General features: G+C 37.5%; 1 protein-coding gene and 1 pseudogene across 5 annotated transcripts in view; one reads left to right on the plus strand and one right to left on the minus strand.

Annotated features, from left to right (window-relative positions):
* Positions 1-381: 381 nt before the first annotated feature.
* On the minus strand, positions 382-5,050 carry LOC116457922 (cofilin-1-like; annotated as a pseudogene).
* A 1,430-nt stretch (positions 5,051-6,480) lies between these two features.
* The window catches only part of ATAD1 (ATPase family AAA domain containing 1), an 86,531-nt gene continuing 76,556 nt past the window's right edge, over positions 6,481-16,455 (plus strand). For 2 of the 5 annotated variants that reach the window (XR_009212773.1, XR_009212772.1), the window contains exon 1: positions 6,482-6,675. The gene's annotated coding sequence lies outside the window, so the exon portion shown is untranslated. Of the gene's footprint in view, positions 6,676-16,455 lie in introns of all 5 variants that reach the window. The other 3 variants (XR_009212770.1, XR_009212771.1, XM_058436241.1) reach the window with 2 other exon arrangements.

Raw genomic sequence — 16,455 nt, forward strand, 5'->3', positions numbered from 1 at the left:
AGAACCTATTGAAACTATTCATTGAAAAATCATTAAAAAAAAGATCACTAAGTGATGTATGACATATAATTTAGGAAGTTTTCAAATAAATGAGTAACACTGCTAAAACGATTCCTTTCACTCACCATCTACTTATGTGAATAATATTATTCAGTGTTTACAACATAAAAGCAAAAACTAGGGATAACTGATCTAATGCTGAACTTGTCTCCTTCTAGGAATATGTAAAATTCATTTATGATATATAAACCAACTTTTAAGCCCAGTTGATTTTTTTATATTTAATAATTATCAAAATTTAAAAGTATTTACTTGATTATACAAAAATACTAATGATAATTTGGAATAATTTTTAACACTGAGGAGCATTATGGTCCAGAAGATTTAACACAATTTAAATTTTTATAAAATTTATTGCATGGAAATATGATACAGTCATCATCAATAAAAGATATTCACACATAATATATATTACATCCAAATAAAAATCTGTATCAGAATTGGAAAAAAATTCAAGTTCAAAGAGAAAAAAGAATGATGTAAAATTTCCCATTGTAAAAAAAGCTTGTTCATTTTCTTAATGTTTTGATGGACAATGGCAACAAATTACTATGGTATTTATGAATATTGGATACACCTAAGAATTCTACTTTAAATGTTACATAGGCCAGGCATGGTGGCTCACGCCTGTACTCCCAACACTTTGGGAGGCCGAGGCGGGTGGATCACCTGAGGTCAGGAGTTCGAGACCAGCCTGGCCAACATGGTGAAAACCTGTCTCTACTAAACATACAGGTGAAACACTGTCTCTACTAAAAATACAAAAAAAAATTAGCAGGGCATGGTGGCGGGTGTTTGTAATCCTAGCTACACAGGAGACTGAGGCAGGAGAGAATCGCTTGAACCCAGGAGGTGGAGGTTGCAGTGAGCTGAGATTGCGCCATTGCACTCCAGCCTGGGCAACAAGAGCAAAAACTCTGTCTCAAAAAAAAAAAAAAAAAAAAAATTACATAACTAGGAAATTACTTCCTTTCCACCTACTTAAACTGACAATAAAAAAGTTCAATTCTAACTCTACCATGTGTATGGAGGGAAAATTTTTCCAAACTGTTTGTGGGATAAGCTAACAAAAAAGTTTTAAGACCCTTACTCTAGCAAAACTTTCATATATTGAAAGCAGAAACATGTATAGGGAAATTCATGGAAATATTATTTAAAACAGCAAAAAATTAGAATCTAAATGTTCCATATAGATAAATCAAATGTGATATTTTCATATGATAAAACATTATACAGCAGGTTAAACAAATAAATTAGATCAACTTATCAACATGGAAATTTTGCAAGCTTTATCAGATACTAGTTAAATCTGATTCTCAGAATTACATTGGGCTCATCCTTCTTTCATTTCCCATTCTTCTCATGACAGAGAAACCCATCCAAAAAGTATAATAGGTGTGACATTGCCCAAACTTTGGCCCTGAAGCAGAGAACTCTGAGTGGGTATGTAACATGATCATATCGCAGTTCTAATCATGAAGCCTCCATAGTTATGTAAGGTATTTTAATGACTACACTTGCTGGGAGTGGAAGGGAGATTAAACGGCTCAAATAACCAATTAGGAGGAAAAGGATTCCCTCATCATCTAGTCTTGCGTGACATAATGACGTTTCTGTCAACAACAGCCCGCATATACCAAGGCAGTCCCATGATTATAATGGAGCTGAAAAATTCCTATCGCCTTGTGAACCTAGCCATCCTAACGTCATGGAGTAACGCATTACTCACAGTTTGCGGTGATGCTGGTGCAAGCAAACTTACTGCGCTACCAGTCATATAAAAGTATAGCACATTCAACTGTGTACACTATGTAATACTTGATAATGATAATAAACAACTGTTACCAGTTTATGTATTTACTATACCATACTTTTAATTGTTATTTTAGAATGTACTCCTTCTACTTATTTTTTTTTAGTTAACTGTAAAACAGCCTCAGGCAGGTTCTTCAGGAGGTACTCCAGAAGATGGCTTCAGTATCACAGGAGACGACAGCTCCGTATATGTTACTAACTCTGAAGAGCTTCCAGTGGACAAAATGTGGATGTGGAAGACAGTGATACTGATGGTCCTCACCATGTGTAGGCCTGTGCTTACATGGGTGTTTGTGTCTTAGTTTTTAACAAAATAAGTTTAAAAAATTTTAAGAAATTAATTTAAAAATAGAAAAAAGCTTATAGGATAGAAAGAAAATATTATTGATATGTAATAATAATTTATTATTATTTACAACTTTATGTTATTTAATAGCTTATTATTGAAGAAATTTTTTTATAAATTGTAGCCTAGTGTGCAGTGTTTATGCAGTTTACAGTAGTGTAAAATAATGTCCTAGGCTTTCACAGTGACTCACCACTCACTCATTGACTCACCCAAAGCAACTTCCAGTCCTGCAAGCTCCATTCATGGTAAATGCCTTATACAGGTATACCATTTATCTTTTATACCATATTTTTACTGTACCTTTTCTATATTTAGGTATGTTTAGATACACAAATACTGACCATTATGTTACACTTGCCTACAGTACTCAGTATAGTAACATGCTGTACAGGTTTGTAGCCTAGAAGCAACAGGCTATACCACATAGCTTAGGTGTATATTGGGCTACACCATCTAGGTTTGTGCAAGTACACTTTATCATGTTTGCACAAAGACAAAATTGTCTATGGATTCATTTATCAGAACAAATCCCTGTTATGTGACACATGGCTATATTTGGAACCTCTACTTGCCTGGAAAGAGGAAGTAAGGTACTTATTTACTTACATATGAACGATGGATAAAAGAAATATTAGTGATTTCACAAATATCCAATGGTGAGATAAGTGAAAATGACTCTTAGCAAGAAATTAATTCTATACTAATAAAATCAGTTGTGGAGTTATTTTCTGCAGGAAAGCAAAATCCATAACATAATGCCCAGTAGTAACAATTAAATTGTTTGCTTATTCATATGAATTCTATTCTACTCTGTTTCGGGAAATCTGCTTAAACATTTGAGTATTATTTTATTGTCTTTTCTTTTTTTAAAAATTAAAGGTCGCTTACTAGTCTGGTTTCCATTAGTGGCCATAACCAAGGGAGAGGAACCAGCTGGCATGGGAAGGGGCCATCTCCACAACATTCCATTTATACACAGAACTAAACAGACAAGCACAGAGTCACTGTTGTGGTTAGAAGTTGTAGCATGGGAAAGGGAAGGAACAGGTGGAGAGCTGGGTTGTTTTTAAAATATTTATATAGGCCTTTCCCAACTGGAGTTCCTGGGGGAACTTGGTCTGCTTCAACCCAAGAGGAATCAGAAGATCCAAGCAGTTTGGGAAGGCCAGAACTGTCAGGGATGGAGAGAGGAGGAAAATCCAGGGAGTTGGGGGGCTGTTTGGCAATTAGGGTGAAGGGAGTGCCTTCCCTCTGCTGGGATTCCCCCAGCCCCTCCAGTCTGGCAGGAAGGGGGCAGCCTGCAATCCCTGAGGGCAGGTCTGGGACTAGTAGATTCTCCAGGAAGGGGGCTGCAGGGGATCACAAAGTTTGCCCTCCAAGAAGACGACGGTGCTGACCCCTAGCTGCTTCTTGATGGCATCCTTGGAGCTGGCATAGATCATTTTGCTCTTAATGGATGCAGACTCAGAGGCCCAGAAGATAAACACCAGGTCCTTCTCCTTGCTGTCCTTGGTGGCGTCATAGGGGGCATAGCAGCAGTCCTTACTGTCAGCATCTTGACAAAGGTGGCATAGGGATCATCAATGGTTTGGTCCACATTACTTACCAGGATCTTCTTGGCCTCCACAAGGATGATGTACTTCTTGTACTCACTCAGGCAGAAGAGCAGCAACTTCTTGAGCTTGTTCGCCTTTCTAGTGTTGAAGACTTGCACACTTTCATGTCACTGAACACCTTGATGACATCATCAAAGACAGCCACATGGGAGCCCATGTTTCCAGAAGTGAAAAGGAGATGGCAAGGAGAGCTGCTGCAGCTGCTGCCAGGATCTGACTAGATATTTGAATATTTTGAGAATGAAGTCTTATTTTCTCACTGACCCCATTAAAAAATCAGTAATAACATAAAATGAGGCTGTAATAAGAACAATAATGATAATAACTATATTTATTATTACTAACATTTGTTGATAACAATTAACGGAGTCATTAAAGGGTATGTATGGTCTTATGAAGCCCTCTGGCATGTTTGAATTTTCTCCCCAGGTCTCTGCAAATATGTTTCTATAAAGGACAGTGTGGAGTGAGCACTGTCACACAAGTAATAATGAATATTTATTGATTGCATACTACTACTAAATGACCTACAGGCATGATCTACTTAAATACCTCTCATATATCTCTTAAAATTTGCTGCTACACTGCTTCTCTACCAAAAGTACTAAAGCTATCCTTCTCCTATAGCAGCTGAGGCTTTATTATAATTTCTGCAATTTTCTACCTTCAGGAGGAGTTTTCTCCCTAAGGTTTCCAGTATTCTGAAAGTACCTTCCCAGCAGACTCCTCCCATTGCTCACTAGACATGCCTAGACAAGTTCTAACCTCAATAGTGAATGCAGCCTTTATGTGAGTACTCTACCAGAGGAGGGAGAAAGGGAGAAAATAAATTGTTACCAGAATGATTGTATTCATTAACCTTCATAATATATATGTGAAAGAAGGATGTAGTGGAATAAGGGTTGTAGCCATGCACATAACATTAAACTGGATTGCCATCTGTTGATAAAGATTTCCAATTTCTTGCTACATTTATTTTTATTTACTTTTTATTATTAAGAGATGGGGTCTCACTATGTTGCCCAGGCTGGTCTTGAACTCCTGGGCTCAAGTTATCCTCCCGTCTCAGCCTCCCAAAGTGCTGGGATTACAGGTGTGAGCTACTGCAGTGGCCTCTTGCTACATTTAATACTTCACATTACTCCATTCTTTGCTTTGGAGCAGACTGAAGCATTCCTTTTTTTCTCTTTCTTTTTCTTTTCTTTCTTTTTTTTTTGAGTCAGAGTCTCACTCTGTTGCCTAGGATGGAGTGCAGTGGCATGATCACAGCTCACTGCAGCCTCAACCTCCCAGGCTCAAGTGATTCTCCCAACTCTCGGCCTCCCGTGTAGCTGGAACTACAGGCATGCGCCACAAAGCCCACCTAATTTTGGCATTTTCTGTAAAGAGAGGGTTTTGTCATGTTGTGCAGGCCGGTCTTGAACTTGGGCTCTAGTGATCCTCCTGCGTCAGCCTCCCAAAGTGCTGGGATTACAGGCATGCACCCCTGGCCTCTGAAGCATTCCTTGAGTCAGATATGCTTGGGGTTGTTTTACTCAACCTGAGTCACATTTTGCTTCCCTGTTCACCATTACCTACTGCCTTACCCTGAAAGGGGAGGTACTTACTATGTATACTTAGATCATAAATTCCTCAGGAAGCTTTCATGAGGTTAAAAGTACAGTTTCTGGAACCAGATTGTTTGTTTTCAAATTTTGCTCTGCCACTTACCAGTTGTGAGATCTTTGGCAAGTTACTTAATCTCTATGTACCCATGTCCTCATCTGTAAAGTGGGGATGATAACAGCAGCCACCTCATTGGGTTTTTAATTTTTTTTTTTTTTTTTGAGATAGAGTCTCACTCTGTTGCTCAGGCTGGAGTGTGGTGGCATGATCTCGGCACACTGCAACATCCACCTACCAGGTTCAAGTGATTTTCCTGTCTCAGCCTCTTGAGTAGCTAGGATTACAGGCACCTGCCACCATGCTCGGCTAATTTATGTATTTTTAGTAGAGATGGGGTTTCACCATGTTGGCCAGGGTGATCTTGAACTCCTGACCTCAAGTGATCTGCCCGCCTCAGCCTCCCAAAGTTGCTGGGATTACAGGTATGAGCCACCACACCTGGCCTCTCATTGGGTTTGTATAAGGATTGAGTGAGGGAGAGTGTGTGTGTGTGTGTGTGTGTGTGTGTGTGTGTGTGTGTGTAAAATCACTTAGGACAAGCCTGGCACACAGAAAGCACTATATAAGTGTTAGCCGTTATTATTATTGAGTGCAGGCACTCTGTCTAACTCAATTGTACTCTCTTTGCTGCCCTCTCTGACACCTGGCATATTGTTTGATACATGATAAGCTTTCAGTAAAGGCTGAATGAGCGATGAACAGCTATCAACAAATAAAAGACAGGAGATAAGAAAATAAAGATTTTCTTAGTCCTTTGAGATGTCCCAATAAAACAGTACTTTTGAAATAACTATATCTTTTATTAATTATAATTTTATGTCATACCAATGTTTTGGTTAAGAGTCTAAGAAGGCTGCATTTGCCTCTGAATCACTCTATGGTCAAGGCCTTGTATTATGAGAACAGCCCAATCATATTGACCTGGCACATGCTTCTCTGAAGTCACATGTCCAGCATTGTGACATGAGCAAGAATGCACGCAACCTCTTGATTCCACTTGTTCAAAGTTCTCTGTGGGGACTAGGTTCAGAAGATGTCATCTCCCCCGTAGACTAGCTTCCCAGAGAATGTCACCTGCAAACTAGAATGATGCTAGTCCCAGCTTAACTGTGCAAAGAGAAAACCAGAACGGGCTCCCCAAGAACCAGGTTCATTCACAGTTGTCAGAAGGTACAGTAACACTTAGAATCAAAACTTCATATAGGCTCTAGTGTAAAGCTTGACAACTCCTAACTACATCTTAGCTTTCACTTCAGTGGAAGCAGTCCTGCTTCCACTGGTTTCTTAGAGATTAAAAAAAAAAATTACTTGGTAAATCTTTGTACCTTTGTACTTCTCATAATGCTAGCAGTTTTTTTTACGTATCAGAGAGATGCTCAGTTAAGTACTGATAAGCTCCATGACTAAAAGACTACATACTTTTTCAATTATAAACAAACATACAAATAAAACTTATCAGCTGGATATAATATAGCCCTGAGATAAAAATATCATCATATATTACTTTACATTATCATGTCATGTTATGTTCTTTCTACGCTTTGGTATGGGACATTATGTATGTTCTTTCTACACTTTGGTATGGGACGTTATCTGGAAAGACCTTAATCACTATTTATATTTTATGTTCCAAAGGGAACATCAACAGAGGAAATGTCAAACTTAAGAAATATTCTGTTCCTGAAGGGGGGAAAAAAGGGCTACGAGGCCTAGTTAATTACAAATCAAACATAGTAATATACCCGTTTCCTCAGTTGCAGTAGAAGTAGCCAAAATTCCCTCAAATGTGCACTCCTAATTTTTTTCAAGAAACTAACGTTTCTCTTTCAAACAAGTTCTGATGAAATTATCATTTTCTTTTTTCTTTTTCAGAGATAGGGTCTCACTCTGTCACCTAGGCTGGAGTGCAATGGCGCAATCATGGCTCACTGCAGCCTCAACCTCCTGGGCTCAAGTGATCCTCCCACCTTAGCCTTCAAGTAGCTAGGACTATAGGGGCACACCACAACACCCGGCTAATTTTTTTACTTTTATTTTTAGAGACGGGGTCTCTCTATGTTGCCCAGACTGGTCTCAAACCTTTGGTTTCAAGCAATCTTACCGCCTTGTCATCACAAAGTGTTGGGATTATAGGCATGAGCCACTGCATCCAGCCTGAAATTATCATTTTCTAATATTTCTCTTTTAATTTTCTCTAAGATGGAAGTAGCCAAATCACAATTAATGTTTAATTTCACAGAGTATCCTGATTAACTCTGGGACAATGTAAGATTTTCGTAAAATTATAGTGTGGGAGAGAAAAACTACAGTATTTTTATTCTAGAATTGAGTTCAGTAATAATCTTTTTATTCCTAAGTGACTCAAACAGAGTTAATTCATGTCTCTGGCCACCACTGGCAGGGCTAAAGCCTGGCCATGAAGTGAAGGACAATATGGAAAGGTGGAACAGGAATAGGAAGGCAGCATACAAGGAAAAGATAGGAGCTGTTGACAGATTTTTAAAAAGGATCAAGATCAGCAGCTTTTTACAATCCCACTACTTCTTTAAATCTACTAATTCATCCAGGTTCACAGATAGAAAAACTGTGAGGAAGAGAAAAAGAAAAGGGAATGGATGAGATGGAAAAGATTACTGGGGGGTGGGGGGAAGAAAGAAAGAAGCCCATCTGGTAGAGAGCAATAGAGCATAACATGAAATTGCCTTAGGTACAAAGCTCACTGATCTATTCTAGAGTCTTCGTCCCACTTGAGACAATAGCCTAGTTCTAGTCCAGTTCCACTCCAATTATAACGACTTGTCCTTCTCTTTTGATGGTCAAGAATTACTCATGTTCTGTTTACTATTAGATAAAAATGTATTTAAAACTACTATCTGCAGAAGACAAGCAAATTGCTTTATCTTCCTTCTACTCATATTTATTCAATACGATCCTCGTTTCTTATAGTTTAATCGGATGTATGTGAAAGAAATGGACTGTTGGCTCCTAACCATAAGTTCTCTTTGAGGCAAGCTTCTCAGAGATAAAAGTAAAAATAATTGGCCCAAACAGGACCTAAGTCACCTAGCCTTGAGATTATTTACAGAGAAACATCAGGCAAATTTAGTCAAGGTGACTGAAGACCAAACAATTAAGCAATAAATTAATTCAAAAAAGACATACCAAAATATATATATTTGAAGTGTTACAACTACATGGCACAAAATTATTGGATATCTAAAGCTATCCATCTAGTTTTGGGGGATTTGTTTCTATTTCTGTCTAGAAATTCAGCTAAGTATAATTTGTTATAAATCTTGCAGAAAACATGTACAGGTAGAATTATAAGGAAAAGCAGTGACTGAATTGGGAAGAATGGGGCAATATGTAGTGCCAAGAATTTTTTCATGAATATGTTGGCAATTGTATTTGTCTGCTCAAGGTGCCAAAACAAAATACCATAGACTGGATGGCGAAAACAGCAGAAATCTACTTTCTCACAGTTTGAGAGGCTGGGAAGTCCCGAATCAAGGCGCCAGCTGATTTAATTCCTGGTGAGGCCTCTCTTTCTGGCTTACAGACAGCTGCCTTCTTGCTATGTCCTCACAAAAAGGAGAGAGAGAGAGAGAGAGAGAGAGAGAATATTAATGAGCTCTCTGATGTCTCCTCTTACAAGGGCACTAATCCCATCATGATGCCCCACTCTCATGACCTCATCTAATCCTAATTACCTCCCAAAGGCCCCATTGCTAAATACCATTACATTCAGGGTTAGGGCTTCAACTTGTGCATTTTGAGGAGACAAAAACATTCAATCCATAACAGCCATTTAAAAACAATGTTCCATTCCAGCTCTAGGAGTAAGCACACTCCACCCAGTCTTTTTTATTTTTTATTATTATTATTTTTTTTGAGACAGAGTCTCACTCTGTCACCCAGGTGGGACTGCAGTAGCACAATCTGAGGCTACAGGTGTGCACCACCATGCCCAGCTAATTGTTGTATTTTTAGTAGAGACTGGGTTTCAACATGTTGGCCAGGCTGGTCTTGAACTCCTGACCTCAGGTGATCCGACCACCTCGGCCTTCTAAAGTGTTGGGATTACGGGCGTGAGCCACCGCACCCAGCCCACCCTGTCTTTTTCATTAAATATAGTTATAAAACCTAGATAGAATGCATGAAACAGCTACTTGAGGACACTGAAAGATAAAAAGTAGCAAGTGAATTGGGGAAAAAGACTAGAATTTAAAGTACTACTGAACAAGCAGTGAGTTTTCTGTTTTTGTTTTTTCCCTATCAGAACCTCAGTCTAGAAATAGGGCAGTCTGAAACTCAGAATAGGCACAGACAGACAGAGCCCCAGGAGAAGCCCTCCAGTTCTGGCTTAAGGAGCAGGAAAAGCATTTCCTAATACTCAGAGAGCGTGGGAGAAATCTGCCAATTTCTTCTCTTTTGTTCTCCATTCTCTAGTGCCCCAGGCCCCTAGAAATCCTGCCAACCAAGCAGTGGTAATGACTGCAATGTCAGCAGGTGGCGACAGGCTCCAATATCTCTGAGGGAGGGGAACCTTCTTCTATGGAGAAGTTGGGGCCTCAGGAGGGTGGGATAAACACCAGTTGATTTTTTCTTCTCTGTCCTTCCACTGTTGAGCCCTGGACATAGTGTAGTCCCAGAAAGTACATACCATAGCAGGGTAACTAAAGCACTGGATTTCCGGCTGTGGGACCGAAAGAGGAAGTCCCAGGAATAAGAAAGTACTAGAGACCATGAAGAGGGAGGAACTCAGGGAAGTAGTAGTTAAGTTGATTATAACCTCCTAGACTCACCTTCTAGTTGCACAAGGATGGATATGTACCAAAAAGACTTTGAGACTGAACTAAAGGAGAGTCTACCACACAAGTCCACCACCCTACCACTACTGACTGGTAGTACACATAGAGGATAGATCCAAATAGCATGGAAAGCAAAATATTCTTTTTGAAAACAGAATTGACATTGAAACTACAACTGACAGAAGGTTGGTTGAACTTTTGACTTGAACCAAAACAGATCTATTATCTGCCAAAACAAAAATATCAGTATTCTCCATATGATTTAAACAAAACCCAGTCTTATAATATATTAAATGTCTGGGATACAATTCAAAACTAGTCAGCGTACAAAAACCAGGAAAGTCTCAGCTCACGTAAAAAAAGACAATAGAGGACAATGCCAGGATGCTATAGATGCTGGAATTAGCTGACTATAGCTTTAAAACAGTTATTAGAAAAGTGTACCAGAACGTAAGATTAAAAAGTTCCTGAAAGGGCTGGGCGCGGTGGCTCACGCCTGTAATCCCAGCACTTCGGGAGGCCGAGGCGGGCGGATCACAAGGTCAGGAGTTCAAGACCAGCCTGACCAACATGGTGAAACCCCGTCTCTACTAAAAATACAAAAATTAGCTGGGTATGGTGGCATGTGCCTGTAATCCCAGCTACTTGGGAGGCTGAGGCAGAAGAATCGCTTGAACCTGGGAGGCAGATGTTGCAGTGAGCTGAGAAGCCGAGATCGTGCCACTGCACTCCAGCCTAGGCGACAGAGTGAGACTCCGTCTCAAAAAAAAAAAAAAAAAAAAGTTCCTGAAAGAAATGCAAAAAATAATAAAAAAAAAAAAGAAATTGAAATTCAGAACTAAAAAATATAATAACAAAAATAAAGAACTAATTGTATAGGTTCAATTACAGAATGGAGATGAGAGAGTAAACAGTCAGTGAATTTGAAGATGAGGCAACAGAAATTATCCAATGTGAACAATGGAGAGAAAAAATACTGGGGACAAAAAGCTGTGCCTGAGGGACTGGTGGGACAACACCAAAAGATCTAACATTTATGATATTGGAGATCTAAAAGAAGAGAAGAAAGAATACAATGTAGTAACAAATATTTGAAAGAATAACTAAAAATTTCTTAAATTTGGTAAAAAACATAAACTTACAGATTCAAGAAACTCAGACACCAAACAGGGTATAACCAAAGAAATTCATGCCCAAACACATCATAATCAAGCTGCTAAAAACTGAAACAAGAAAAATTCTTGAAAGCTGGTAGAAAAAAATGATACATTATTTACAGGGGAAAAACAGTGTGAATGACTGCAGATTTCTCATCAGAAACCATGGAGGCTAGAATGAAGTAGAACAACTTAAAGGGCTAAAAATAAAAACCTGTCAACCCAGAATTCTATATTTAGCACAAATATCCTTCATGATTAAATTTGAAATAAACACATTCTTGGGGGAGGAAAACAAAGATAATTTGTTGTCAGCATACCTGGTCTAAAGAATTACTAATGGAAGTTCTTCAGACAGACAGAAATGACATCATAAGGTAACCTGAAACATCAAGAATAAAGGAGGAGCCAGGCATGGTGGTAGTCTTAGCGACTTGGAAGCTGAGGTGGGAGGATCACTTTTAGCTCAGGAGTTTGAGGTTACAGTGGGCTATGATTGCGCCACTGCTCTCCAGCCTTGGTGACAGAGCAAGACTCTGACTCTAAAAAAACAAAACAAAACAAAAACAAGGAATAAAGAAGGAAAAACAGAAATGGTAAATATCTAGGTAAATACAATAAACAATTCACCTCTTAAGTTCCTTAAAATTTGTTTCATGTTTGAAAGCAAAACTGATAAGATTAATGGGGTTTTCAGTGTATGTAAATGCAATACATAAGACAACTGCAACATAAAGAGGGAAGATAATGGGATCTAAATGATTATAACATTTCTATATCCCCCTTGAAGTGTTAAAATATTGATTCTAAGTAGGTTGTGTAAAATTAAATATTTATATTTTGATCCCAATCATTAAAAACTTTTTTTAACAAGCACATATAGTCAAAAACTAACAAAAATATGGAATTTTAAAAAATATACAAATGCCCCAAAAGAAGGTAGGAAAGAGAAAACAGACATATGAAAGAAAATAAAGGAAACAAATAGAAAACAAATAAATAAAATGGTAGGCCTAAATCTGAATATATCAATTATTACATTAAATGGAAAAAAGCCTAAATATGCCCACTAAAACAGGCTGGTAAAATGTATGCAAAAACATGACTGAGCTATGTATGTGTTGTAAAAAAGAACTCAATTCAAAATACATTTATATAGGCATGTTAAAAATAGAAAAATATATGCCATGTGAACACTAACCAAAAGGAAGTAAGAATAGTTATATTAATATCAGACAAAGTAGACTTCAGAACAAAGAAAATTACTGGAGATAAAGAAGGGCATTATAAAATGTGTGATTCATAACCTGATAGAATTGAAAAGAGAAACAGACAAATCTACAATTATATTTGGAAACATCAATACTCCTCTCTCAGTGATGGATGGAAGTAGTAAACAGAAAATCAGCAAAAATATAGAAAAATTGAACCATACCATCAACCCAACTGTACCTAATAGGTATTTATAAAATACTCCACCCAACAATAGCAGAATACATACTTTTTTAAATGTACATGGCACAGCACATTCATCAAAACATAATCCAGCCTAAAAAAAGAATTGAAATCATATAAAATATGCTCTCTAATCATAATAGAATAAACTTAGAAATAAATAAAAGTAAAATCTCCAAACATTTATAAACATTATACTTCTAAGTAATCCATGGGTCAAAGAGGAAGCCAAAAGGAAAAAATATTTTGAATTGAATGAAAATGAAAACACAACGTATGAAAATTTGTGGACTAGGATTCAGCTAAAGCAATCCTTAGAGGGAAATTTATGTTTATAACATGAAATATTGACATTAAAAAAGAAGAAAGTTCTCACGTCACTGATCTTTAAGAAGCTAAAAAGTTAATAATAATAAAATAAACCCAAATCAAGCAGAAGGAAAAAAATTTTTAAAAGCTAGGAGCAGAAATGAATGAAATTAAAAACAGAAATCAATAGAGAAAAATTAGTGAAACAAAAAACTGGTTCTTTAAGATCAATGAAATTCACAAATCTCTTGCAAGATTATGAAGAAAAGACACAACTTAACGTATCAGGAATGAAAGAGAAGATATCACTACAAATGCAATGGTATTCTAAAATTAAGGAAATACTATGAACAACTCAACACACATAAATATGACAACCTATGTGAAATAGACTAATTCCTCAAAACCAAACCATCAAAACTCACATAAGCAAATTTAAATAACCTGAAGAATCCCATACCTGTAAAGAAATTAAATTCATAGTTTAAAACCTCTCAAAAAATTTTCCAAGCCCAGATGGTTACACTGTCAAATTCTATCAATCATTTTAAGGTGAATTAATACCAATTCTACACAAATTCTTTCCAGAAAATAGAAGAGGAGGGAACATTTACCAATTTATTTTTATAAAATCAGCATTATTGATACCAAAGCCAGACAAAGACAGGACAAGAAAAAACCATACACCAATATCTGCCTTGGACCTTGACACAAAAATCTTCAACAAAATATTAACAAATTGAACTCAGCAGTATATAAAAATATTATACACCATGCCAAAATGAGGTTTATCTTGAAAATGCAAAGCTGGATCAATATTCAAAAGATCAATCAATGTAATCCACCAGATTACTAGACTAAAGAGGAAAAGCTACATGATCATGCCACTTGATACAGAAAAAGCATTTAACAGGCTAGGTTTGGTGGCTCATGCTTGTAATCCCAGCACTTTGGGAGGCTAAGGCGGGCAGATCACCTGAGGTCAGGAGTTCGAGAGCAGCCTGGCAAACATGGTGAAACTCTATCTCTACAAAAATTAGCCAGGTGTGGTGGCACATGCCTGTAGTCCCAGCTACTCAGAAGGATGAAGCAGAATTGCTTGAACCTAGGAGGGGGAGGTTGCAGTGAGCTGAGATCGTGCCACTGTACTCCAGCCTGGGCTACAAAGCAAGACTCCATGAAAAAAAAAAAAAAAAAAAAAAGAAGAAAGAAAGAGAGAGAGAGAAAGAACATTTGACAGACTTCAACATCCATTCAGATTAAAAAAAAAAAAATTCTCAGCAGACGAGGGTAGAAGGGGATTTCCACAACCTCATAAAGGTCATGTACAAAAAGCCAACATCTAATATATTACATGTGGTGAAAGACTGAATTCTACCCCTTAAGGTCAGGAACAAGGTAAGAATGTCTTCACTCACCATTGCTATTTGACATTATACTGGAATTTTATTCAGTGTAATAAGGCAAGAAGATAAAAGACATACAGATAGGGAAAGAAGAAATAAAAATGTCTCTATTTGCAGATGACATGATTGTTTACATAGGAAACCAAATAAGTGATTTAAAAAAAAACTCCTAGAACTGACTTTAGTAAGGTCACAGGACAAAAGGTAAACACACATTCAAAATTTTACATCCATATACCAGCAATGAACAACTGGAAACTAACATTTTTTAAACAATACCATTTACAATAGCTCCAAAAATACTGAAATACTAAGGCACAAATTTAACAAAACATTAATAGAATATGTATGCTGAAAACTACAAAACATTAATGAAAGCAATCAAAGAAGATCTAACTATAAATAAATGGAGAGATATACTATGTTCAGAACTGGAAGAATACCAGGTACTCAGTAGTCTGAGGGAGGAGAAGTGCTTGAGCCCAGGAGCTCTGGGCTGTAGTTCGCTATGCTGCTTGGGTGTTGGCACTAAGTTTGGCATCCATATGGTGACCTCCTAGGGGTGGGGTACTCCAGGTTGCCTAAGGAGGGGTGGACCAGCCAAGGTAGAAAAGGGAGCAGGTCACAATTCCCATGCTTATCAGTAGCACAATCATGCCTGTGAATAGCCACTGCACTCCAGCCTGGGTAACATAGCAAGACTCTCACTCTGGAAAGAAAGAAAACTGAAGACTCAACCCATCACACTAATCTATAGTTTAATTCAATTCCACTAAATATCTCAACAGAACTCACAAAACAAATTTGTAAAATATAGCAAGCTGATTTTAAAATTAATACAATTTTAAATTGTATTTTAAATTTTATATAAATTATAATTAAAAATTTTAAAATATAGCAAGCTTATTCTAAAATATAGAAATTTAAAATAATTAGAAAAGTCAAAATAAGTTTGAAAAAGAAAAATAAGGTTGAAGAATCAAACTACCTGATTTTAGGTTGTACTATAAAGCTAGATTAATCAACATAATCTAGTATTGGTGAAAGGGTAGACACTTAAGATCAGTGGAACAGAATAAACAGCCCAGAAACAGTCCCACACAAACACGGCCTACTGCAGCCATATTTTTTTTGTTTTTTTTTTCTGAGATAGGATCTCACTCTGTTGCCCAGGCTGGAGTGCAATGGTACAGTTATGGCCCACTGCAGCCTCAAACTCCTGGGCTCAAGCGATCATCCCACCTCAGCTTCCCAAGTAGCTGGGACTACATGCATGGGTCACCATACCCTGATAATTCTTTTTTAATTTTTTGTAGAGATGGGGGTCTTGTTATGTTGCCTGGTATGGGGGTGCTGAAGCGGAGGATCGCTTGAGCCTAGGAGGTGGAGGCTGCAGTGGTCACTGTCACTGTACTCCAGCCTGGGTGAGAGAGCAAGACCCTGTCTAAAAAAAAAAAAAGGGCATAACAATCCATGTAACAAAATTTGGGGAACAGAGCATAATGAGTATGAATACAGGTTCTAGAATTAGACAGCCCAGGTCCAATTCTGGCTTTAGTACTTACTATTTGACCTTGAATGAGTTACTTAACTTCTCTGTGCCTCAGTTTCCTTATCTGTGAATAATTATAGTACTTACTACAGGTTTGTTATGAGAATTATATGAGTTGATATATGTAAAGCACCTAGAACAGTAGCTGGCATATATTAAATACTATATCAAGTGTTTGTTAAATAAAATGTACCAGGTTCTTAACCACTTGTCAGTCACATTAACTTATGGGTATGCCATACGACATTATAAGTGGTTAA

The sequence above is a fragment of the Hylobates moloch genome, unplaced genomic scaffold (genome assembly GCF_009828535.3).
Source record: "Hylobates moloch isolate HMO894 unplaced genomic scaffold, HMol_V3 SCAFFOLD_3, whole genome shotgun sequence".
Classification (NCBI taxonomy): Eukaryota; Metazoa; Chordata; class Mammalia; order Primates; family Hylobatidae; genus Hylobates; species Hylobates moloch.